The following is a 26,360-nucleotide window of genomic DNA, read 5'->3' as shown; positions in this document are numbered from 1 at the left end:
TTTGTGACAGATGTGACATTTAGGTGGCCTTGGTACATTTAGAATTAACTTTTCTAAAAACCGTGGTGGAACTTTTTATTCTGTGTCCTTTCCTTTCTGGTACTGCATGGAAATAGACAGATATTTTTTCTCTTTAAAAGTTTTGTCTCTGATCATCATTCAAGGACCTTTGAAACCTTATATGTAACAGAAAGACCAGATTAACCAAGAAGGTAATTAGGAAAATCAAACGTTGCTTATTATAAAAATAAGTCTTTTTTCAGTTCTGTGATTTATTTCCTTAGCATATACTTTTGTGCAGTTGTTATGCTTTGTGCAAAATGTGGGTACTGGGTGAGGTGACCACAAGGGGCACAAACAGCAAGCGGCATTTTCTCTTTTGTTCTATCCTTCCTGTATGAGTTACGAATGATATGGCATTTTGATATGATATCTCAATGAAAGATGATATTCTACTGCTAGATCACAGGCTTTAGCAAAGGACTATGCAGTTCAAGTCTGAGATAGCTCTGTAGTATCACAGATGGATAAAGGAGGATGCAAAATGGCTTTTGCGTGATTATATGGGTAGGAGGGAGCAGATGACTCTGTTTTCACTTACCATGCATTTGTTTAGCTAAGGGCTGTGTGTGGTAGTTGTTCCCCTCTCACCCTAGTTTCTTAACAGAGTCCCTGTTTCCTCTATATTGCCATTTTTTTTTGATAACACAAGGAACTCCTCTGATCTGTGCCGAGTTTAGCTGCAACATAAGCTTATTGAAGCCAGAAAAATGGGAGCGTTTTTCTCCTTTTTAAAAAACTTGCAGTATATCTCTTGTCCTTGCCACTGTAAGTCTGTGCAGTGTCACATAATACTTCATCTAATAACTCTTCATCAACCTTGTACATACCGATTCATTTTTAACCTCGTATCAGCAATGAAGAGCATCGCTTCTGCATATCCTTGGGTCAACAGGAGAGTGTACAAGAGACATCTGGGCATATAAATGTTTTCTTTCTTTTGGCAACAGGTTTGCTAGAAAATTGCGTTTTGAAATTGGTGAGAAATTTCTCCCCAGAGGCATATTGTAGAAGTGATGCTTGGGCAAAATACATTTATGGGGGAGGGGGCTCTTTCTTTGAGTACAGGCTTTCTGTTTTTTTCAGTAGCTGCGTTATTCAGTGCTGAGTGCATCTCTTCTTATCTCGATCCACGTAGATAGTCTGCTAGGAAGCTTTTACGTTACACTGTTTAGAGGAAAGGTCGCTTTGCATTGAAAGTTTCTTGCCTTAATTTTAATTAAAAATTCACACAGGATTTTCTTTTCTCATATTTGTTCAGCTTTAGGCATTTGTTTGTTGTAAGGAAGGGAGAAGTGAAGGATTTCAGATATCCTCTGTTCTCAGAACAGCTTGTAAATCACCCTCTAAACTTCTGATGTTTAATGCTTTCTGACGGCAATAGCTTCAGCTTTGTAGATAGATTATTTTTGTTTTCCCCCAGTTTTCTTCCTGTGGATCTTGGCACTTTGTCACTTGGTTAAGAATACTTATCATCAGGCCCATAAAGAGCAGGCAGGAGCTGCAGGAAAGCTCGCTGTGTTACCAGCTGAAGTAGGCCAAGTGCTGGGATCACACCTCCTTGTCCCCAGCTCCCTGGCTCAGCCAGTATTGCGTGAGGTGGAGGCAGCAATAATAATCAAACTTCAGCTCACCTTCTCACGCTGTTCTCAGATACTGTAGCACAGACCCACCTTGATCAGCTGTTGAGGCTTCGCTCCGTAGACTGAACTGGGGAAGCTGTAGTGCAGGCTCACAGCCTGCCAGCCTGGTCCAGGACGTGGTGGGCAGTTGGGGCCATCTTAAGATGTTGATGATAAGTCTGCCAGGGTTCTTCTGGCAGATCTCTGAGCCACCCATGAAACAGCACCTCTCAATTATTCTAAGAAATGAATCTATTCTGAGTCTGCCCTATGAATGTTTGCTCGTCGCACTAAAGCACTGATATACTGTGAAGTCTATTCTCTGGCATAGCTGTTGTGAAAAGTCTGTCTGGTAGTCAGACAAAAACTAGAATTGTTATTCTTTGTGAAGAACTTCAAAACTAGCTACAGTTGACCTAGCATCCAAAATGGCCATTTTAATTCAATTTAATGAATATTATGCATGGAGACTTTTGGATGTAAAGTAAGAATTGTAAGCATTTTATGTCCTTATAAAGTTAAATGCTACATTTATTCTTAAAACTTGGAAAACTTGTTTAATACGGCATTGTTAGTTTAAAAAAGCAAGCTGATCTTTAACGATGGCTTTTAATACAATGAGAGGCATCTTAGTTTTCAGGCTAATGGTAATCAGGAACAGATAAAACAGTATAAATAAATGCTACCTACTTATTAATTTCACTTGCTGGTTTAATACACAACAGATGATTGTTACCTCAGTTATGTCCCTGTTCCTTTTCATTTCCATTTGGTGTTGCACTGTTCTGACCCACTATGCTAGCTAGGCCATGACCTGGAATAGAGAATACACTGTGTCCCTGTGAAGGGCTCTATCTGTGGTGGATTTCCACTGAGAAAAGAGAAAACACTGCAAAGTGTGGTGAGGACAGCCTGCGATATTTTTCTGTACCAGAAAAAACAATAACAAAACACAAACCTCTGCAACAATCAAATTAACCCTCTCCTTAGAGCTTATGTAGCAAAACTCTGTTATGCTAAAAGAATTTACTTTTATCAGAAAAATGAATGAAATAATTTTACATGGAAGGATTTTAGCTTTCCCATGTTTCACTGGTAGTGCTAAAGAATTACACAGAGTTTCAAAACTAGATCTAGGTCAGTTTAATCTACCCAGTGTCTCAAGATTCCTGTGTATCAGGTACTGTGTTTACTGGTACTTTCTTTAGGGTAGAACTATACTCTAGAAAGGGATCATCCTGGAAAGACTAGCAAGGTTGTCATTCAAGAAGCATAAACCTTCTCCCCAGTGCAATTAGGGAACAAGCTCGGTGTTGACCGACTAACCCTACCAGTTGTGCTTCACTGAGGAATAACTTGTCAAATGTCACTTTTAGCTTGAAAACTAGAATTCCTGAATGCTCTTTAAGATGAGTAGCTGCCGCAAGGAGATTTGTTTCCTTCAATAAAGAACCTGCTGAAAGTCACAACCACAAGTTTACTGGGCCTTAGAAGGGTCTTAGGGCTCAAATCAGTTATCATATAGGGATATTCCTCTCTGCTTGGCCCGACAGCAGCCAAATTCAAGTGTAAGGTGGTGGTTGGTTGGCTGAGAAATAGTGACAGCAAGGTGGGAGATTTTCTTACTGCGATTGCTTTATTAGTAAAAAAGAAAAAAAAAATGTTTTCTCTTTCCTTGAGTGACAGCAACAAAATAAGCAAGCAGCATTCCTCCTCCCGCTTTTCTGGAAGGATTCTGCGCTGGACTCGGAGTCTGTGCTGTTTTAGGAGGTGCAGAGCTTTCCTTCTTAGTTCTGTGCCATAGTTCTGCCTCCACTGTGCACCTTTGAAATAACGTAGGAATTACACCTGTTAGCTCCACACTTCTCTCTGACCGCTTTGTCTCAGGTGGTAGCACCAGGCATCCTCTTTTGTGATTTTACTGTACAGAGGAATCTAATCTGAGTGCTTAGTATTCATTTATTTAAATGAGGTCAGTTAACATATTTGCTTCCAGCTCCCATAGAGGAGGACCATTAACACTTCATTCCTAACAATATATCTACAAAACTCCGTGCGTATCAAGTAGTAGATGGAAATCATCCACTTGCAGGTCAGCCACTAGACTGTTATTCTTCCTAAACTCTGGTGGCCTAACAGAAGAGTGTGCTCTTGCAGAGAGATCTTACTAGAACTATTAGAGAAGGATTTTGTAAAATATGTTGCATGCATAATATTGTACGTGATCAAATCAGTTAGTGCACCTGACTGGAGCAGCTGTATCTTGTTCCTTAAAGCATGGACAACTCTGAAAACTTGGCTGAAATAGGCTATGATTCTGGTTTTTGCACTAGGAAAGGGTTAATGCCTTTAGTGGAAGGTTTGAAAGGGAGGATTGACAGTAGCCTGCTAAGGAGTGAGCTTGACATACAAGGAAACCACAAATACTGGCACGTGAAAGAGTAACAAGCAATAATTGCAGGCCAGTTACCTTTTTTAAGCAATTCTCCACCAATGAATGTGAAATAAAAGAAAATAAAAAGCCTTTCTCCAACACAGAGACTATCAATAAACTTTTAAGGCAGAAAGTTTGTAGAACTTCTTGAAGTAGTAGTCTGTCTAATGTTTATTGCATTTGCTGGTAAGCTTGGAACTTTTCTTAATAGGATGGTCAGGAATCAGTCAGAGAAAGTATAGCCTGGGAAAAAAAGTACCCTTTTGTTCTCCTTTATTGGTTTGAATTTTTTCCAAGTGAGTAAGTCAAGCAGAACAGGAAGTCTTGAAAGCGTTTGTTCTCTTGCTTCTCTAAACTTGGCTGCTCTGCAGTGCTAAAATCCCAAATCAGCAGCTGAAAAGGTGATATTTAAAAACTATGGATACAGTTTGAATTAAATCAGCATTTCAAAAACTGAATTTCAGTGTTTTTGTGTTAGAAATGAGAGAAGCTACTTGTACCCAGGTTAAAATAGAAGCCTCATCTTGATGATGTCCCCTTCTTCCTAAGCTTTGGATTTATATTGTATTGTCACTCTTCAAAGATATGGTGTTTTTCAGTTTCCCAATGTTCCCTAGTATATTTAGAGTTTTTAAAAGCTGCTGTTTTATTTCTAACAATCCTTGGTTGCCTGGAATAAAAAGAGTTTGTTTGAATCCTTTTAAGGAGAGAAAGAGAGAGGGAGAAGGAAGTGTTTGTTCCTCTGTGTTTCTTGATGCACAGCATGTGCAGACCACTAGATATGTGTTGCTGTTGTTTTGTCCAGCTTTCATGAGGAAGAGGAGATGTGCAGGGGGAGCATGTCTTCTTCTGGGTTCCCATTCAGATCTCTCATCATGTCCCATGTAGAAAAGGAAAGGGAAAGAGAGAAAAATCCAAAAACATCCTGTAACGAAGTTGAGCTGAGTAAGGTGCACACATGACTTTGCTCTATACCATGGTAGATGTGGTCGTGTTGCGTGCGGTGAGTTGCCCGCAGTCACCCGGTGCAGTCACATGTCATTGCTTTCCAAAGTGTTCTGTCTCCAGTAACAGGCAGTCCAGAGTCAAAATTGCCCTGCTGCTTTGTGCAGCTTTGTTTTACAGAATATAATACTACACTTTTTGTTGTTCTCATCAAAATTACATGGATTAATCTAACTTCTGTGAGAAAGCAGAGCGAGGCTGACAGCTTGTTTGCTAATCATGAAATAGAATATTGATAAAAATGTAGAACAGGTTGTCTTTGATTAGCTGGCTTAAATATATGCTATGAACAACATTTAATGCAATGATGAGTCATTTTGTGTTCGACTGTGAGTCATTTTAGAAGTGAAATAAAACTACTTTTACGAGAAACAGTCATACAGGAGATAGCTCAATATGTGTGTTTTAGTTGTTGCTGCTTTTCTCTCTTTTTATGAGGTTTCAGAACATTTTGTGTTTTTTACAACAATTCGCTGGTGTGCTGGGGACCGAGGCTTTATGTACAAAGAAAAGTAACTGGATAAGAGCCAAAAAGCAAAACAAATGCACATTGTTAAATGTATAGCTCACATGAAGTACATAATTCTCTATTCTGCTTATTAACCCCTTCTGCAATCTAGTTGGCATTCAGGAAATTAAATCCCTTAGTAGTTAAAGGGCACCGTGTTATGCAGTGTAGTAATATTAAAACACAAGATGTGTAGCTTGGTGGCAGGAAAAAAAATAAAATCCCTCAAACCCAAAGGAATAAGTGACTTCTTGTAATAAACATAGCAAGTGCATGACTTGGTTTCAAGTTCTTTTCTGGCAGCTGACAGGTCATTTCCTCCTGTCATCCCTTATGGTTACTTGCATCCTCACTTGAAAACTTATGGCCAGATCTGAAAATATATTTCATACCCAAATGCAGAGGGATTCTTAGGAATGACTGGTAGTCCTGCACAGCGATAACAAGTGGTGGTGGTTGGAATATTTTGGGGATTTTTTTGTTTTTTTTTTTAAGATTAAGAATTTTATTTTCATTTTGTAACTAAATATTCTTGACTATATGCACTTTGAGTGATATTGCCCATGCATTTAATTTTTCATGAAACCTCCCTAGAATACTGTGTTTTAATACAGGATTATCATGAGCCTGATGTGATTATTTTCAAGGTAATTCTGAAAATATGAAACTTGCTTAAATAAAAAAAAAAAGTAGTGAAACCTGTTTTGCCTCATGACTAAAACTGTCTGCACTTCATGTAAAAAATCCATAGCATCTTGCAGGTGAATCAAAAAATTGATAGAGGTTTGCCAAAACCAAACCAAGTGCTTGATCACCTCATTCGGAGGATGTGACTCTTGCTCAGGTGCCTTCCACAGTTCTCTCTAGAAACCGAGCGAATTGTGGAAGGCACATTTCCAGGCAGAAAGTGAAGCAGTAATTTATACCCCAAGGAAAAATACTGGGAAATGCACAATGAAGTATTTCATAGCTTCTTGAAGAGGAAGAATTAATTGCGTTTTCCTCAATGCTGATTCAGATTATTCCCTTCAAGTAATTATTTGCTCAGAGATGCTTTTGCTGCTTCAAGGGAAGCATAAGAAATATCTCCCTGGGTGCTTATATTAGTGTTTGTTTAGGGTAGATTCCTATTTGTCTTCCAGATGTCTTCATCTTTGCTGTTCAAGGAGAAGAAATTCAGAATTTACTCTGAAACTTTGCCTTTGTCTTGTCAGGGAATGCTAATTTTATTTTACAAGGTATAGAAGATATCACAACAATCAGATATACACATTTATGAAATACAAGTATTAGTGTTCATGTGGGGTTGAGAAAAAAGAGGGAGCACTTACAATATTAACAGACCAATGTCAAGTATTTATGTTTCCCTCTGAGCATGTTTTAATTTTCAAGGGCCTGTGGTAAGAATGTAAAATCAAAACAGGATGTTTGGCAAAACTAAGTAAACAAAATACTACACACATCAGAAACATTGCTTGCAAAGTGTAACTTGAGTTGGAAACAAATTTGTCCCTTATATAATTGATGGAAAGAGAAAAACAGAGAATTATAATCTGCCCCTGGCATTACACCGTTCGAATGTAATTCATACTTAGGGCTCTACATATCCCTTTTATACCTGCTATGTGACTTTTACTTGTACTGTACTATTTTCTTATGAACTGCGTTCATACTTCTGTTTTAACTGCTGTTTGCCCCCTAAATATATAGTATTTATTAAATATATTTTGCGTTTACAGGGTAATGCCGGTTTGGGGTTTGCTGTAGTCCCTGGCTTTTCCTCTTAAAGATAAAATAGGAATTCAAGCTAACAGAAATGGTAGTGGTTAATGAAAATAAGTACCTACAAAGTTATTACATGGCAAAGGAAGGCTTGGGATGGAACATTTTCTCTTTCTCTCATCCTCAGCAGTTTTAAATTTAAAATCTGGGTGGCTTCATAGCTTTAATCTTTATAGGTGAATGACGCCATTGGAGAGAACAAAGGAACTGCAGTTCTTGAAGTTCCAATCCAGCTGTTTGGTATTTCCCACTTTTTCCTCTCAAGTTTTTCATTCAGTGTCCATTGTTTTACGTGTATATATAAACAATGTTGGTGTCATACATCACATCGGTTTTTAAATTTATACTCATATAAACTGAGAACTGCATATTTGACTGTGTTTATCTCTCATTCTGCAGCCTTCTTTAAGAAACCACATTGATTTTAGGTTCTCTCTTCTGGTGAATCAGCTCTGAGAGACCAGACCCAAAACATATATCCATCTCCATAGTAGGACACTCATCACAACATCACTATGTGCACGAAACAGTTCATTTTAGGAATAGTCTAGGAGCATATCAGGAATAAACCTCTTTTATCCATAGGTATATTTACTTTGACCATCATATAAGAGGCATTCATGTCTAGAAGAAGAACTTGTTGGGGAAACAAAATGTAAATGTTTACTGAGTTCTCAGAGTATTAGAATTAGTTAGGTTTTTTTGTTTGGTTGGTTGTTTTTTTTTTCCCTCAGGTGCTTAGGAAAAATTAGGAATGCTCAACTAAAACACAGTCATTCCTTTTTTCCCTTTTACCAAAAGGTAAAGTGAACGTATAAAGGTATTTTCAGGTTTTGTGATTAGCTGATGTCTGTTGGGAGGCAATACTGGAAAGAGCCATTGCACAGCCAAATGCTCAAACATAGTGACTGGTGGCAGCAGAGCTCCTGCGCTGAGCATGGCTCCTCCCAGAGCGTGACGAAGGGTGCCCTTCAAGGCACCAGCAGCGCCGTGTCCAGCGTCTCCTCTGGAGCTATAGCCTTCTTCAAGAACGGTAACATGGAGACATTCTCTGATCCCCCCTCTTGAGAACAGATGTCTGAGAAGGGTAAGAGCAACCACTGCTGAAACAAAATGCCGTAGTTCAGACTGAGCTGTGCGAAGGAATTTTGTTTATTTTTTCTTCTGTCGTGGCGCATAAATGGAAAGAGGTTGGCAGCACTTATCACAGTAGAAAGAGCAGCGCTGTAAAAATTACAAAAAAGGACTTGACAAACATGTAAAGTGGTTTTTAATTTCAGACACCCTGGAGCATGATGCATTTCAAAATTTTTAATTGGGAGCTTGAAGTTTGATAGATTTAATTGCAAAAGATAGTTGAAGTCCTGAGCCCAATGAGTACAAACAAGAATGTAAATAGTTTTGAAGCTTTCTTTTAATGTTAGAGAGCCACCATGTGCATAATATGTGCCTTGTTTGTATCATCCATGCTGTGACCCTTCCTTCCACAAGTGACCGAGTTAATGTCTAATCTTCAAAGACTGTATTTTTGTATCTTGGAAGCTATAAAATACACATATTAAAAGAATATGAGTGGGGGAATTCATAAACCCCAAGCCAGCCACGTAACGGCAGGAACCACACAGGGCTTTTTTGTCTGCCAATACGAAGGCTGATAGCACTCCATGTAAGTACCATGTGTTGTCAGCTGTCATGTTAAAATCACTCTGCTACGTCCTGAGCAGGGTTATAACACGTTGCTTCAGAGAAAAAAATTCGGAGTTTATATCATCTGTTGGTTGGCTTTTTTTAAGGGGGGATTGGGGGGAATGGCTTTTTTTTGTCCTTTGTTAGACTTACTTTATAAATACATTTATTTCAGTAATTCTTTCAAATTTACTCAAATTTTCCAGTAGACAAATTGCATATATATGTCATTATCTTACTTAAATGCAATGTTTGGGATTTTTTATTTGGTTTTGTCATACTGGCACAGTATGTTCAAACAACGTTCGACTACACCCCTATTTACCCACTTAAATAGATAGGTCTACAGAATTAATCAGGTCCATGTGTGGGTCAGCCAGCTTGTGTATTCCTCTGGCAAACGGTGTATGCTTCATTTAGAAGGGGTTTTAATTGTTGTTAGGTACTGTTAATGCCTGTGCTGGTTAAAGGTTGGAGAGCTTAGTGCTGGTGATGATTCTGCCTACAAGCATGTCATATGGGAAAGTTTCTCCTTCTTCCTGGTCCCTGAAGGTGTCTCTGGTTAGAGGAACATTTTTAATTACTCTTTATAATGTTGCAAAACTTCCTTTGGGCTTTGTAGAGACAGTTACAGACAGAGAAGGAATCTTATCTGGAAGCCAGGAAAAATTATCGACTCAAGAGTTGAGATGAGAGTTAGAAATACTGATGTTGTAAACAGAGTGACAGACTGACTGACAGACAGGTTTCTTCCAGTGTTAGAGGCTGCTGGGCCAGTTACTGACGGTTTCCAGATGGTCTCCGGGCGCTGACCCAAGTAAAGAGCTGCTAAAATAAAACTAAGAAACTGTTAGAATATTTTGTTTGTTTGTTTTGCTGGCTCTTTAATTTTGTATTTTTCCATACTTGTTTGGTTTAGAGCTTGGAGTTGATTTGGGTTTTGTTCTTCTAAGTTTTATTATCAAATGTCTCTTCCATGCAAAATATCATAGTCGGGGGATAGTTTGAAAAATAATTACGTTTATATAACAGAGAGATAGTTGCCGATAAATCATTCTAAGTACAAACTTTCCTCACATTTTCCCAAATAAAAGCAGGCGTTACAGCAAAACTTTGCGGTACTACTTACCCTTACTTTTGAGTGATCTAGGAGTGAAACACAGGTGCTAATATTCTAGCAATTTCTCAGTCACAATGGGATGCTGAACTGTATAAAGTTATATATGCATCATTTTTCTAATATATGGGCAATCTGGGTGGGTAAAAGTTTCCTCAAATGGTTTGAAAATAACAATCATATAAAATTAGTATCTATTCATTTATCTGTTGTGCTTTTCAGAAGATCGAAGCTTTATAATTTGTTGGAAATATCTAAGAATTACACGGTTAACTTAATGAAGTGGTTTTGCTCCTCCATTGAGTACAAACATCATTAGTATAGAAAGATTATTACTGAAATACAGGCTTCACTGAGTAACAAGACTTAGTGTAGCTATTTTGTGCAATATTCCTTGCAAAATGCAATTAGTGAAAGTGCTTTTCTCACGAATAGCTTGTATAGGGCTGGTCAAAATAGCAAACAGTTTTTTCAAAGAAACGTAATTGTTTCAGTCTGCACATTAGCTTAGGAAGGGCGGGCTGTAGGTGGTTTTGTTTTGTATTTCTGTTGAGAATTCAAGGCATTGGTGGGGGGAATACATAAAAAGAAACAAGTGGAAAGGGGAGGAAGTAACTAATGCACTGCTTTGTGTTCATGTGTTTTGCTGTGAAACTACTAAACTAATTTTGAAAAAAAATGTTCACTCTGACATTATATGGTCGTGCTTCCATGACTTTGCCATTTTTTATTGAAAAAAGGGTACATGTGTTTCACTGATTAGTTAATTATACTCTGTTGCCATACTGCGTTTCTTATTCTGTAAGTTAATTTTCTTCTAGTTGAATAGCCAATGAATGCAAAGTATCTATCAAAAAGTATTGGCTGGTAATGGAAATAAGGAGAATTTGTCTTCCAAACAATTGAATACTGAAAAATGCTGCAGAATGCTCTAAAATTTTATTTAATTTTTTGGAGTGATTGGGCCACACTTTTTCCTTTTTATTCTGATATTCCATTTCATCTTCTGTAGTTTCACCAGAAGTAACCAACTGCATACATTAAAGCTGCTGTTGAAAAGAAGTAGGTTGAGAATTTAGGTCAGATTACATGTATATACCTAAATGATGTATTTTATGCCCATGAGGAGATGAGAGCTCAGGTTTCAGCAGTGCTGTCCTAAGATACTAATGACCTTGAAAGTTACTGTTTGTGTGACAGGTATCTTTTGGAGTTGCTGGGTTCTTGCATTGGGAAGATACAATATCAGTGATGTCTTGTGGGCTTTTGGGGTTTTTTTTTGCCTCTTGCCTTTATAAATTTCCTCTTTTAATAGTAACAGCTCTTCCTCTCATCTCACCTTACTACCGTCTTCTCACAGATGCAGAAAATTACATCATCTTAATGAGGATTTAGGGACACTTTTTTAAGGTCTCTGGTTAAGAATTCCTCTAATAAAGAGTTCTATTTTCACGCCTTATAAATAGCCTTCAAATCCTGGCCATTAGACACTTGTTATCTGCTGGTGACAGTTTCTTAGAACAGTTGACTATTTTCATTATCATACCTGATCATCGCGTATTATTTCATTATTTTGACAGTTATGTTGCAGCAGGAATGATGTTTTCTTGCTCTCTATTCCATTTCAAAGGAGAGTGGCAGCTACTCAAGCAGAAAGCTGATGTTTCTGATTTCCTAGTTTCTTATCTTTGATAAGCTGGCACTAGTGGTATTTGGGGACCTTGAACACTGGTACATTTCTGATTTCTTCTGTAGATCATTCTTGTATGACTGACATGAGCTAAAGACCTTCCTAAGGTATGTTTGAAAAATTCAGAAAAGCTTATCTTGGTTTGTTGTTATGTTTGTCATTACTGGGGTTTATCATATCCACTCACACTATTTATATCTTTATGTTCCTTCAAGTAGTCAGGATCAAAGCCATTTCTAATCATTAAAAAGCCAACGTTACGTATATCTCAAATGCATGCAGAAAGAAATGCAAATTTTAAAGAAAACAAATCCTAAAAGAGCAGTACTGCAAAACTGTGCTTCCCACACGTTCCTGTTTGATTGATTGTCACTTAATATTTTATTAAGTAGCAAAGTCTAATCTCCCTTGTGAGACCTCTTAGTCCCCTCTCCCCCTGCCCCTCCTTCAGAATATATAACATTTAAATCCTTCTTTCTCTGGTGAATAAATCTATTTTTAACCTGTTTTCAGTACTAATCTCACTTAACCTGGTTTTAGTATGCATAGGGCAGAAACAATGTTTTTAAGAATTATGAGATTTTGCAGTGGAAACGGGAAAGCAGTAAATGATTCCTATACTTCTGTAAGCTTATTGGTGAGAATATACATCACATAGAAAAGAATGGTGCAGTAGGTGAAATACAGACTTCACTTTTCTTGCTAAATGTGACAAACCACAAAATGCAAGAATCAAAGCAGTTCACCAGGTTTTATGTTAACTGACTGCTTCACCTTTGGACGAAGAGTATTAGGGTATTATTATTCCCATAGTGATGGTGAATATTCTGTTATAAATGACTTTTTTGATACTGTTGGCTGAATAGGAAGAAACCAAAGATCTGGGCAGTCTGGACTTTTGAGTCTGTAACCGATTTGCTGTTTGCTGTATTTGCTCTATATAACTCTTGAATTCATGGTGACTGTGGTACCTTGGGAAAAAGATTTTAAAATTAAGATAGTTGTAAGAGAAATGTACCAAATGTATCTTCATTTTAAAAGAGAATCTGGTTTGTAGCTGATGAGGTGTACTCAATGTAAGAGAGGCTCAACCTTTATCTTTGAAGACTAAAACTAAAAGGAGAGTTTTGACATGCACTGCCTGTGCTGATGCAGTTGCTTTTGTTGTCCCAGCCGTTCTTTCTGACCATGCTCCCTTTTGGTGCCAACACAAGCCAATAGAAGAGCCAAAAGTTACCAAAAGCTTAAATTTAGTCATTTGAGGAAAATACTGCAGATAGTAGAGGCTTTTAAATAACCACTCATTTGCATCCCAGGAAAGGTGTTGTCAGTGATGTACAGTTTCTGGTATTACTTAAGCAGAATAAAGGAAACTGCAAAGTTGAAGCTTTTCTTTGAAGTATTTAGTGTATTTTAATTAAAAATGTTATGAAGGTAGCTGTCAAGTTGTGAAGTAGCTGTACAAAAGCACTGAGATACATACAGTGAAGCAAACTAAAAGGAGATGTTATTTCATAGCTCTAGATTTAATCAGTGTATTTTCTTTACAAATGTGCATTTGAACATATAAGAAAATTTTGATCTTGCTTTCCTTATGATTCTGCATATAATGACTTTCACTACTTAATCCTGGGTTCACTTTTGTTAGGATGCATTTCATAAATGTGTATTGAATCTCTAATCGTTAAAACTTGGCCCAAGACAGTTGGCCTGGGTGGGCCAGTTTTATCAGGTCTCCAAAAAAACAACATAAGCAGTGCCATGTGCTCCTCAGCATGAGTTCTGAACTTTAAGAGGTTGCATTTGGTTGACCCTTGCCAGCAGCTGAGGACTACACAGCCGCTCACTCCCCCCACCCCATCCCCAGCTCAATGCAGGAGAGAACAGAAGAGCAAAAGCAAGAAAACTCATGTGTCAAGTTAAAGACAGTTTAATAAGTGAAGCAAAAAGGAAGTATAAACCAAAACCAAAACAAGCGAAGCAAGGGGAATCACCACCTCCCACAAGCAGACTGATGCCCAGCCAGGCGCTGAGCAGTGGCTGCTTTGGAAAGCCTGTCACCCAGTTTTACTGCTGAGCGTGACGTTACGTGGCAGGGAAATATCCCCTTGGCCAGCTTGGGTCAGCTCTCCTGGCTGGGCCCCTCCCAGCCTCTTGCCCATCTGTCCAAAAATTATCCATGTGGAGTCTTCAGAAGTCTGCAAACAGCACATGAAAGAAAAACGTACATTCAGATACATTTATTCTGTAAGCCCCAGGAAGGATTCTGTTTTGGTTTAAACACAATTTTTGTTTGTTTGTTTGTTTTTTTTACCATTTTGGGGCATACATATTTCTTCCTCAAGAAGTAATGGGTGAGTGTTTTGGAATTTTTGTAATCAGTATTTCCTTACGTAAGAAATCCACATTAAGACAAAACATTCAATTTTAATCAAGAAAGTATGTTAAATACTTTTCCATGGTAGGAGCAGGTAGCAGATTACATGTATAATGGTGTTCTGTTTCCTCAAGAGTTTGTTGAAACGGAGGCACTTTGGACAGGCTAAGAAATGAGAACTTTAAGAAGAAACCACTACAACAAAAACTATGTTACATTGGCTTTAAAAACTTTCACATTTGGTGGGGTTAAGATAAAATAAAATGGCTGGGAATATCTTAATTCAGAGAGGGAAATGTATATATTGACTGAGGAGCAGAAAAATTACATACAGATCCTTCCCACTTACAGTCTGCTTGTTAGCCTCTGAATTAATGCGGTTGTAGAGCTTTAGATTGCTAGTAACTTTTCTTGCTCCTATGAAGAGATGTAGTTTTTATACCAGTGTGTTTTGATGGTTCATGTCTGTTAATGCAGAATAATCAAGTGAAACGTGAATCTTACACCAGCGCTCAGGGTTGAACGTAAGAGTTCTGTGAGGCATAGGACATTATAGTCTTCATTTTTCAATATAAGTGAAGCCATTTGAACACAAAGCCCCAGCTTTTAATCACAACACTTGTTAGCGTGCGGGTCACAAAGTTTAACGAGTCCCTGTAGTTGCTGACAAGGCAACTTCTGGAAGAGCCAGACCAGGTTTTGACTATGCTCTTTTATTCCAAGACATTAATCCCTTGCAAATGTTCAGGCTTCCTTTATACCGCTTAAACTGACAACTCCTTTTTCTGAGGAGTCTTTTTGTAATTCACTGGTTACCCTGTAATCTAAGTTATGCTAAGAGTAAACCTATCATTTCCTCCATCACGTAAGAACTCTCATATACACTCACATGAGATACGTATTTCACATATATACAAATAAAGTTAAACTTCTTACTTGCTGTGTTTTTTAAAATAAACTTTTGTAACCATTTCTTGTGGCTACTCTGAGGTACAATTTTATGTATTGTAATGATACATCATCGGTGTAACCAAGAAGGGTTTTCCCTTAAGTTGATTTAAAAGTCTGTTTATTTCCACGCTGCTTTTCTTTTCCCCATAGTCTTCTTGGGGATATTAAAAGCTTTAAGCTTTTTTTTTTCCTTACAGACTGTAAAAGTAAGAATTTGCTAAACCATTTTGGCTTATGTTTTCCATGAACAAATTCCTGACCTGCTCAAAAACTGCCTTTGCTAATTCAATAGAACATTTCTACATTTCAGTACTACTAGGTGCAGTGGTATTTCAGTATTTGGTTACAATTTTAGGTTCTAAATTGTTGTGAAAATCTTCACACCACGTAGTGAATGCCGGTTCTTAGCCACAGCTTAGTATATACCCCTCTGTATTTCGGAGATGAGGAGTTACTTTTAAAACATGTTTGACTTTGTAAAGCGTGCTGTGGAAACTACAGGAACCACAGAGTCTTCTTTTGTCTTTTTCATTTTTCTTTTTAAATTGCAATATTAGTTTGTTTAATTTGACAAGTTCTGATGACTAAAATGTGATGCTGAAAGGCTTGAATAATAGCTCAGATGATTTTGTCCTTTTGGAAGAGAAATGTGCCAGAGACAAGCTGTCCTCTCTGGCAATCTTATTAGGAAGATTGAGAAATGAATGGAGCTATTAGAAAACCCAGTTAGAATGTATATCTGAAGAATTATGGCTCTGCCCACAGGGGTGAAAAGCAATGACTCCATTTAGATTTTCAGAATTATGGTTCCTAGAAATGTCGCAGAGGGGTAAAGAAGACTCCATCTTCATCGTTCATCACATAATTGGCTGAACTACTGTCAAGGATCACAAGAGTCCCAACGTTGTCGTCATTAGTCTCAAACTTCCAAGACAAAGATAAGATTTTTGATATGACATATAATCAAAAAGATATTACTTTTTAAAGATAAATAGTTCATTCTATTCTCTGATCTGGATCTAATAAACTAAGATCTAAAGCAAGCTTTTTTTTTTTCCTGTGTTATGAAATGCTACTTGAAGTCAAAGCTTATTCTGTTTCTTTACTACTGCAATTGTGCAAAACTGGACCTTGTCAAAGACTATCAGTTCTTATTTCATGACTATGCTTTAGAATTATTGATTTTTGATAAAAGTACTAAGCAGTTGCTGTCAAAAAATTCAGCGCAATTTGTTTTTAGAATGTTCTGACTTCCTAACTAAGTTCTCATGTCTTTATATTTTATGTAAATCTTCATTATAATTACATGAAATAGAAAAATATGGTATACTTTGGATTGTTCTATGGTCTGATAGGATTGTAGGGTGGGGTTTTTAATTACCATTTTTTTCTCTTTACTGATCTAATACTGAGCTGGTACTTTTTTTATTTCCTATGGTTTATTTTGTGTACTGTGTTTATTAATCAGTAAATAACAGACGGACAAACAACATATAATGAATTAGTGAGTTAAATCTAAAAACAGGCATATACAAACAGGAAACAACATGACTCAGTGGATTTAACATTTATGATTGTTTTAGGTTTAATGTGTGTGATTTATTTTCATAGTGTTGTTGAAATTGTAATTACTTTGCCTAATGGTTAATTGATAACAAAGGTTATCGTTCCGCTAGGGTAGTAATGACCAGTGTTTAACTAAGGTGGTTCCAGTGTCTTCACATTGAGGCACCAAGAGCACGTCCTATTCATCACAGCGTTACAGGGAGAGAGGCAGGCACAGGAGAGAGCGCAGCAGAAGGCACGCTGGCACCAGCCGGCCATCCCCGCCCCAGGCCTCCTTCGCCATTTGCTCTGCCATGAAGAAAGCAGCAGAAGACAAGTGATGGTCAGGGAAGCTGATCCACGGACCACAGGCTGGTCACTTCTGCATTAGGGCTCAGCTGCAACAGCAACCATGTTTTTGAGCTAATTCCAGCTTTGTGATTTTTCCTATGCATCTGCTGCATCTTTACTGTAAAATATTGATAGAGGTGTAGTTAACAAGTTAATATTGCCAAACGTTTTGGCTGTGGCTGAGTTATTTGTACTGTCCAGTTGTACACTCTGGCTTGCTCATTGGGAGGTTTAGCTTCCAGTGCTGTGTTTAAGTAGTTTTCTGGGATCTCTGCGTTATGCTATAAATGAAAGCGAGGTCATGCACCTAACGTGACGGCTAGGTGGTGTTATCTGTTCTGGGTGTTGCTATGAGCTTTTGTTGCATTATTTACAAGCTTCTGGAAAATAAAAAAGATGTAGGGCATAAGGCAGGACCAGGTGATTGTAGAAGTACATAAGCTTAAGTACATTTTGGACCTACATTCTTCGGTTCAGAAAGAATCCGTTATCTTAGTTAATACTGCATCACTTGTTTGTCTTTTGTAGCTTATGTAACAGACCTTTTCTAGTTTCTCTTTAACCCTGACATATATGATACTGATATTATGGTTCCGTCTTTTTCTTCTGCTCTGATTGTCTGTTTCTGATGTCACGTGCATGTTATTATAGATCAACATCATAATGAAGGGGTAAATGATAAGTCTTAATTTCATTCTGAGCCCACGGGGACCGAATTAGAGAATTTGTGAGGGATGCTAACATCTTTCCCATTTTCAAATATGATTTTGTTGATTTCTGAAAGAAAACATTATTGAAGCCAGTAATAGAAGTTTTTATCGTTCATGATATAGTCTTTAATAATTTTTGCAGTTAGTCTGTCTGTATCACTAGATTTTGAAGTGCATTGAGTGTTCTATACTCTCTGCTCATTACTTTCTTTTTTATGAGCAGCTTAACTCTTGTTGCTAACCTAACTGGAATTTCTTTTGTACACAGTAGGGATGCTTATACAATCGGAAAAATATTTTAATGTTTAATATAGTTTAAATTTAAAATTGATATTTTAGTTTATTTTGTTTCATACATTCAGTTTTAATTCTGTTTTATATTTAGGTTTGGATTTCATCAGAGGATAGCTATCCCAAGACAAATGTTGTCCTGAACAAAGTAAAGCATTTTGAATGGTACATTGCTACAATGAGGAAGTGAAGGACATCTTCAGACTAACTCTGATGTGTAAGTACACTTCAGCTTGTTTTGAGATTGTGAATAAGTTTTAGTAACGAGTTATGGAATTCATACAACTGCTGTTGAATGTATTGGTTTAGAAGGGCAGCATGGCAATTAAACTTCGATGATTGTTGATTATAATAGAGAGTTAAGTTGTTATAGCAACTGGAGCTCTCATCTTACCACTATGTACAGAAAAGCACATACTAAAGAAAAAAAAAAGGGGAAAAAGACTGATCTTTTCCTTTCTCCCAATAGTCTGTAATCATAATTATCATAATTGATACTCAGAATTTTTCCTTTTGCAGTTTCTAGTACTTAAATATTACTATGCAAATACAATTAATTCTGCAATCTTAAGGCTTACTTCACTGAAATAATTCTATTTGTTTAGTTAATACTGGATTTCAGTTCTCTTTATCATTTTAACCATTTAAATAAAAATTAGGTAATTCTTTCAGTCCTTTTACAATTTACAGGGAGATTAGGTTTTGTTATTTTTCATTCCTTTTCAAGTGTTAAGGAGATGTAATGCTGTACTCTGTCATGCTGTTGTTAAAGCTTGGTATATTCTGCTGATTATAAACCATAACAGTGCAATAGTCAACAGTAGTTAATGAAAAAATTCAGGCAGGAATATTTTCTGTGTGCTCAATATATTGGATTAGATTAAAAGGTATTAAAAATGCAAGTCCAAGACTTCTATTCCAATTTATGCCAGACGATTATTTGGATTGGTATGATGCTTTTCATCAATTTATGGCTGTCTTGGTGAGTCTTTCAGGGAATATCTTAATCAGCTGGCAACACTTTGCATGCTCCCTGTGTGTGACACAATTGAGAGTTAGGAAATCTTGAATTTATTTCCTGTTCTGCCACTGATCTGAGACAGTAGCTAAGTTATAGATGAGGAAGAGCCATGATTCCCTGTCCTTGGAAACCTTGCTTCCTGCAACAACTGCTTCTGGGTTGTCTCTGATTTATTACTAATTCTTTTGACCTGTCTGGGATTAGAAGAATACAGTTCCATGTGGAATAAGCAACAAGTTATTAATAACATTTTCATAGAGTGGTTTGTGAATTACTCCTTTCCTTGAATGAATGACACTGTAGAATAGCAGTATTTTCCTGCTAAGCTGGTCATCAGAAGATGTGAATACTGGAGTCTGTTAGGCACTGGAGACTGTTAGGCACAGGAAATTGGATTTGGACTTCTGCCTTCATTTGGTTAAAAGCACAGGCACTTCCTTACTTCATTTTACAAGAACTGCAGAAAAGTGTTGTTTTAATCTTAGAGGTCAAGAGAAGTTTTATGTGAATGAAATGAAGAGCACTCAGAGTTTCGATTTTCTTAATAACTTGCAATTATTTCTTTTGAATATGTTTACCATTTCTAAAGAGAACAATTTTAGGCTAGTTAGAGCTATTCAGAACTGAAATGTCAACTAACAGTTTTAATTACTTGCTCATGATCTTTTCAAAGGTAGTTTGAAAGAAAATGAACACATGCTCTCCATTAAAACAGATGAGATTTAAATGTATCCAAATAATGCCTAATTTCAAGCTGTAGAAGTTTAGAGTTTATGTAAAGTGGGGGATTGGACTGTTTTGTGGAACCATGTCTAGCAAAGCTAGGGTGTGCCATTAGAATACCTAGCAGCAGAAGAGTAGTTAAGTCTGACCATTAGAAACCCTTATCAGTAGTTTTTTATTTAGCTATAAAAATTTGCTCCAGGCTAAAAATTAGACTCAGCAATTCCCAACATATGAGGCTTTAAATTACTTTTAAGATGTACACAAAAAGCAAGTTTGCTTACACATCCATTACATCTACATCAATAGTTCTCTTTTAGCTCAATATTTTATGTGCTACGAACTAAGTGCTCTGCAAGTAGATTGAGAATGCTTACAGTCACGAGGTTAGAGCCTATTTTTCTATCTGCTCCAAGTTTATTTCAGGTCTTTTATGGAGACTTTAAATTACATCTGTGCAAAGTTAAAGTATTTTATTTCCTCAGTTGTAACTTTATGGTTTCCATTTCTAATAATTTTCATTTTCTTGAAGTATGATTTCCTCATTCAAGGCCATCTGCTTCTTTTCCTGCTCTTTTTAAGAGAACTTTTCTGGTTTGAGCAGCTTGTCTTCAGCTGACCACAGAATGAAATAATAGAATTGTCCTGGTTTGGCTGGATCCCCAAGCCAAATCCCTCTGTAGTGCAGGTGTGTCTCTTTAGCAGGTGCAGCTTTGTTCAGCTTCATGTACCTCATCTGTTTGCAGCCATAATACTATTTTGTAAAGAATCTTTCCAAAACACAATATTGTCTCATCTCAGTCTCATCTCAGAGATGGGAATGAAGCGTAATGAAAGAAAAGATTTAGAGCTGTAACAGTATGTAGGAAAACAATTTCTGTGTTTCAGAGATTTTGATATTTCACAGTGAGAGTGGTTGGTTGGAACCCAAATAGCAGAAATTCTCTGAGCAAGAAAGCTCCACACTGGCTACTGGAGGACAGCAGATCTGGGAAATGCAGTATTTTGGCAGGCTGCCACTTTGGCTGCTAATGAGCCAAGCTCCTAACCTCGTGGGGAGCCATGTAGATCTCGATAGCTTCTGAGCCAGCAAAGTGCCATATTCCTTGAGCATCGATCCCTATGTCACTTATAGGCAGACTGCTGCCTCATTCCTGCACTTTTTCAGAGCTGTAGGTTTTATGTACCACAAAGCTCTATTTTCAATACCTGCCTTAATCTCAGTTTCTGATTCCATCTCAGGTTACAAGCTAAACATTTAAATTTAGTACAGTGAGAGGCAGAGATTCAAAATAAATGACACCTACTTCGCCTGTGAAGTACAGATTAGCCAGGACACATTGTGATGGCCATCTGTAGAAATAGGATTTCACCTTTACTTTGTCTTTTGGAAACTTGAAACCTGTACAAACTGCCTCTGAAATAAATGAGGTTCCACATAGCGTGGAATCTGCCTACTCACCATCTTTCTAGTACTGAGAGTTAAATATCTAGTTGTTGCAGATACAAAACAAATATATATTTTTAAAAAACTTTATAAAATAGGGTTTACAGGCTAATTGTTATGTCTTTCCAGTCACAACATAATACTCCATAGTCATTTAGGTGTAACATTTTAGAATCAGTCTTCTTTCTGATCAAACAAAAAAAATTGGTGCAAGTCCACCAAAATAAAAACTGAGACACACTTTCATATCGTCTGGAAGAGCTGCTCCCCCTATTGTACACCCTGAAGAGCTGCACTAGCCTGATCCTCATCTGCCTTTACTGAGTAGGAGACTCAAATCTGCCAGCTGAGATTTAGATACCTACATGGATTCCTGTCACATGTATATACTTGTCTTACATGGACAAGCTGCTTTAGTTTCTATATGTCCTATTGCAGAAAATGCACATGCTGCTGTAAAGTCAACAAAAAGAAAAAAAGAAAAAGAAGGACGGAGTTTCTGGCAGCATGTTTTCCATCAGGGTATATTATACTTGGGCAGAAGTTGAAGGCAAGTATTTTGCTCTCTTCCATGCTTGTAACTAGATGCAGTATTCATTAGGGAAACGTGGACTCTCAGAAATTTGCAGAGGGCTTTCACTTTTTCCTTTGTGATACTTTTCAATTTAGAGTTGACTAAATGTGACCATTATTTACTCCTGTCCAGACTTTCTTTTTCCTTTTCTTCTGTATATTCATGAATTTCTCTTCTCTTCCCACCTTGATATTCTACATCATTCTTTATAACAACGGAGACCTTTCTAATACAGTCTAATTTTTTGCCCCACCCCGCCCACCCCGGGAAGAAAAAATCCTGTGAAGTCGTAAGTAAAAACAGAGTAGACACATAAAAGTCTCTCTCATTTTCATGTATTTTAATTATTCCAAACATCTCAAACATTTTATTTAAGAAGAATAAAAATAATCTTTGTGGGATTTTTTTATAAGGAAAGGACAGTAATATTGTCACAGTAGGAGCTGAAGGCCTGATAGATTTTAATAGTGCTGAATGTGAGGCTGTTATGTTTTATTTTTTTATTATTTCTAATGTAATTTGTGTAAAAAAAAAGTGTTCCCAGCATGTGGGGAAAAATACAGCTTTTCCCATTAAATGCTTCATTATATTAAAAAAAAATCGTTGATTGTAAAAAAACTTTAGAGAATCTCTTTGACAGGGTATAATTTATGCTGTTTTCAATTGTAGTCTCTGAAAGCAGCACATATTGTGAACTAAGTATTGGACAGGCAGAGTTATGGCACGTTTTTTCTTCACCAATAGTTTTGAAAATTATTTTAAAAGTGTTTGTCACATTAAAGGCCTCATTCTGCAGAAGCTTAAGTGCATAATTAGTAGCTCATACAGTTAGTTCTAAACTCAGATATTTGGTACGGATGGAAAGCTGACCATGACTTTGTTACAAGGCTGAATACTCCTGTCTCACTCAACCTACCTGAAATAGGCTATAGCTTCTCTGTTTTAAAGTGTTTCAAAAAATTTACAATTGAAACCACGGATACTTTGGTTTTGTTGTGATAACGTAATCTGCAAAAGTCAGTCTATAGGTGTGTAACATTTGCGTGTGCAACTGTGGACCTGTAAGAAGGAGATTGTGTAGAGTGATTTGAAAGTCTGCTGGTGAAATGAGGAACCACTAGGATGGCTAATCTGCAAGGGGTCTGTGAACGTTAAATGTCGTAGTCTAGCTGGGTTGCAGAGGTGTACTGTAATCAAAGGGGGAGAGATATTTAAATGAGTGTCTCTTAAAAGATTATTTTCTAGTATTTGTTGTATGTTAAAGATCCCTCTTTGTTGTGACGTCAGACATAAAGTTCTCGTTAACCACAGTTAGTCTAACAGCATATCATACCTGGAATGACTTATCAACGGTTAATGAAATAGTCATTGGCAAAGTCCAGCACAGAAACCATAGGGCCTGAATTTGTAATTGCATCTTGACTGCTTAAGTGTGCACCCCTCAGTAAGCCGGGAATCATTTAAGCATCTGGTTAAAACATTATTTCCTTTAAAAAGCACTTCAGCACGTGTGTAACCACTTGCTGAGTAGAGATGTCGATGGACTGTCATATCTAAGTCTCCCTGACCTTGGTACTCGGTCAAAGAAGCGCAGTAAAAAAAGCATATGGTTAAAGTGAAATAGTTCAAGTAATACAAAAGAAGAATCTAAAGCCTTATCTTACTATATTGGTCCTGCTTTCCAGTGTTGCTGCATTGTGGACAAGATAGGCTACCAAAAGTCAGTTAAGAGTAGTATTTCCAGCAAGGGTTTAGGAATAAACAGAACATTAAAATTTAAAAATCCAGTATTAGAGTATTACAGTTTGATTCAGTCATGCTTGGCTTATTTTATACACCAAGAAAACGAATGCAAGTGTGATACCAAGAGAGTTTTCTTCATCCCATTTAATTATTGCTTGATTAATATTTCACGCAGGGTTTGCAGAAAGAGATTTTTTTTTAAGGCAGTAAGAACTACTTTTGGATAATATAGCTGTTTTATCTCTTATCAATCAATAAAATATAATCCTCCTCATTAGTGGGTTATTCTGCCCTGTGTTGTATCAGTGACAGCCTTTATCCTATATATCTAACACCTACATAGACCAGAGCAGAAATTACTGCCTGCACCCTGCAATTTATAATCCACTCTACCCAGCTCCTCATCAATTATTTTTGCTGCAAAATGTAGTGCCACTGATAGGTATTTTATCTTAGTGCTGCATTCCCACTGCCTGCGGTCTGTTGCTTTGAAGTGTCTTAAAAGCATTGCTATTTAATAGTACTAGCCAGTGCATCTGCTCTAAAATTTGTTCCAAGTTACTCACATTCTGTTTGTAACAATATGCATTCTGTTTAGTACCAATTCATTCTAAAGTGAACCCTTCCTAAATTCTTAGTGAGACTATGTTAAAATGTGGGACTCAGTAAAAAAAATTGTTCACAATGTAAAAAAAATAACATTTTCCTTTAAATTACTGAAATAGAATTTTATGTAATTAAAATGTAAACTAAATGCTGTGTGCCTTAAAGAGGACATTGTGACCATTTCTCATATTAGTTTCTTTCTGAAATCTGTTCTCAGTGAGAACTTCCCACTGAGTAACTGAAAGTACACCAGCGGACAATCACGACCCATATAGTAAACATCTAATCACTCAGTTGTCACGGGAAGAACTCCACTAACAAGTTGAAATAAATTATTCATGTATGTGGTGACCCATAAATATGTTAAAGCCAGTGTAAAAGTACACTTGGAGAAAAAGAAATTCTATGTTTGTGAGATTAATTGTATTACAAACATTTGCGAGGCATTGTTTAAATCTCTGGTTTCTTCATGAAGTTTTTTGAGAGACTTGACTGTGTATTTTTCTCTTTGTGTGTGTTAAATTATCTGTAACTGTCTGTAGTCATGAATCTATTGGATGATTCTGACAGGAAGAAGAATTTCAGGGATTGTGCTGAGCTGTATAGTCTTTCACAGATCTATGCAGGCTAAGCCAGAATGCTCTTTGCAGTGTTGGGTCTTCATGCACTGGGCTGGATGAGGGATGTGAAATAGGCTTTGGCTGGTTACTTGTTTTTCTTATTTTTCAGAGAGTTAGGAAATCAAGGAGCATTACAAGTTCTCTCTTACCACCAATATATTGTTCTTGGCTACAACTAATTTAACAGCTAATGTAATGTAGTATGGAAACTGGGCAAAACAAACCTGTTTTACATTAAAGTCTTTCTCTCTCCTTTTTTTTTGGTGGAAACTACAAACTGTGAGGTTTTCTTTCTGACAAACCCGATTCCTTTCATTCAGGAAAATGTTCTTTGTGTTTTTCATCTCTATCTGTGTCCATGCTGCTGTCCTGAGTGTGGATTTCTTAAACATGTATGTCTTTAAAAAAGTTTCCTTCCAAATAAGTTGCAAACATGGACAGTAAGTGAACTCATTCCAATTTATGCACTCTTGAGGTTTGTGTCTGTTCTGGAAGATTTTATATTTGGCTGTTACGTATTGGTAAAAGTGCATTGTATATGTTGCCATCTAGTCCAGTTCTGCATTCCTCTCACAACGGCTGTATTGTGGACTATACAGCTGTGCAACTAGTCAGGTAGTTCTACATACTGATAAATCCCACCTTCTTGTGTCACTGCTCCTTTTGGTAAGTGAAACCTTTAGCAGTCTTTGCATCTGAAGACTTTGTTAGGTTTGTTTTTTTTCCTTTCTCATACGCTTACCAGAGCTTTTTGTATTCTAGCAGCTGTCCTTTCCTGATCACACATTGTTGGTTGTGCTTCAAACAGAAAGCTGACTTTATTCAAGGTTGCAGACTATATTTGGTATATGGCAGTAACATCACGGTTTGTTACCACTCTCAGCTCTGCTAAAGCGTCTAGAAATCATTTGGATATTGACCAACATAGTTGAAGGGGTGTCAGGAAGATTACTATTTCTATCTAGGGATGTGTCAGCTGTTGTAATTGCTTGGCCAATCTATTTTCTGACTTATGTGACTTTGGTAATGGCATAAACTAAAAGGAAAGAAATCTTTAGGAGAGTAGGGTTTTGAACATTGAATAGCTATTCTCTTGGTTAGGTAGGTCAGTCCTTTTGTAGATGCAGTATAAGATGTAGCTTCGTTTCTCCCTAAACAGCACATGATAAAATAGTGGCATCCCACCTTTTTTATCGTTATGGTACTGAGAACATTTGCAGGGTTGCAAATCTGCACTGGGACTATTTTATCTAGTTTATCTTTCAGATGTCATTATCTCATCAGATACGCGCTGTAAAGCATTGCTGGCTTTGACTAGGATTTCTTGAAGTGTAGGAACCAAATCTGGGATCAGCAAAAACTTCGACAGATTTTAAATATTGATATCATTAGAAGAAGTTAGGTCAGAATAATGTATAATGGGAGAGGGGTAGGGACAGGAACTGTAAGAACAAGAACGTAAGGATGGAAGAGTCTGCTCAAAGAATGTGCAGTTTG

This window comes from Nyctibius grandis, chromosome 13 (genome assembly GCF_013368605.1).
Source record: "Nyctibius grandis isolate bNycGra1 chromosome 13, bNycGra1.pri, whole genome shotgun sequence".
In the NCBI taxonomy this organism is placed as follows: domain Eukaryota; kingdom Metazoa; phylum Chordata; class Aves; order Nyctibiiformes; family Nyctibiidae; genus Nyctibius; species Nyctibius grandis.
Note: the sequence above shows the minus strand (reverse complement) of the source record.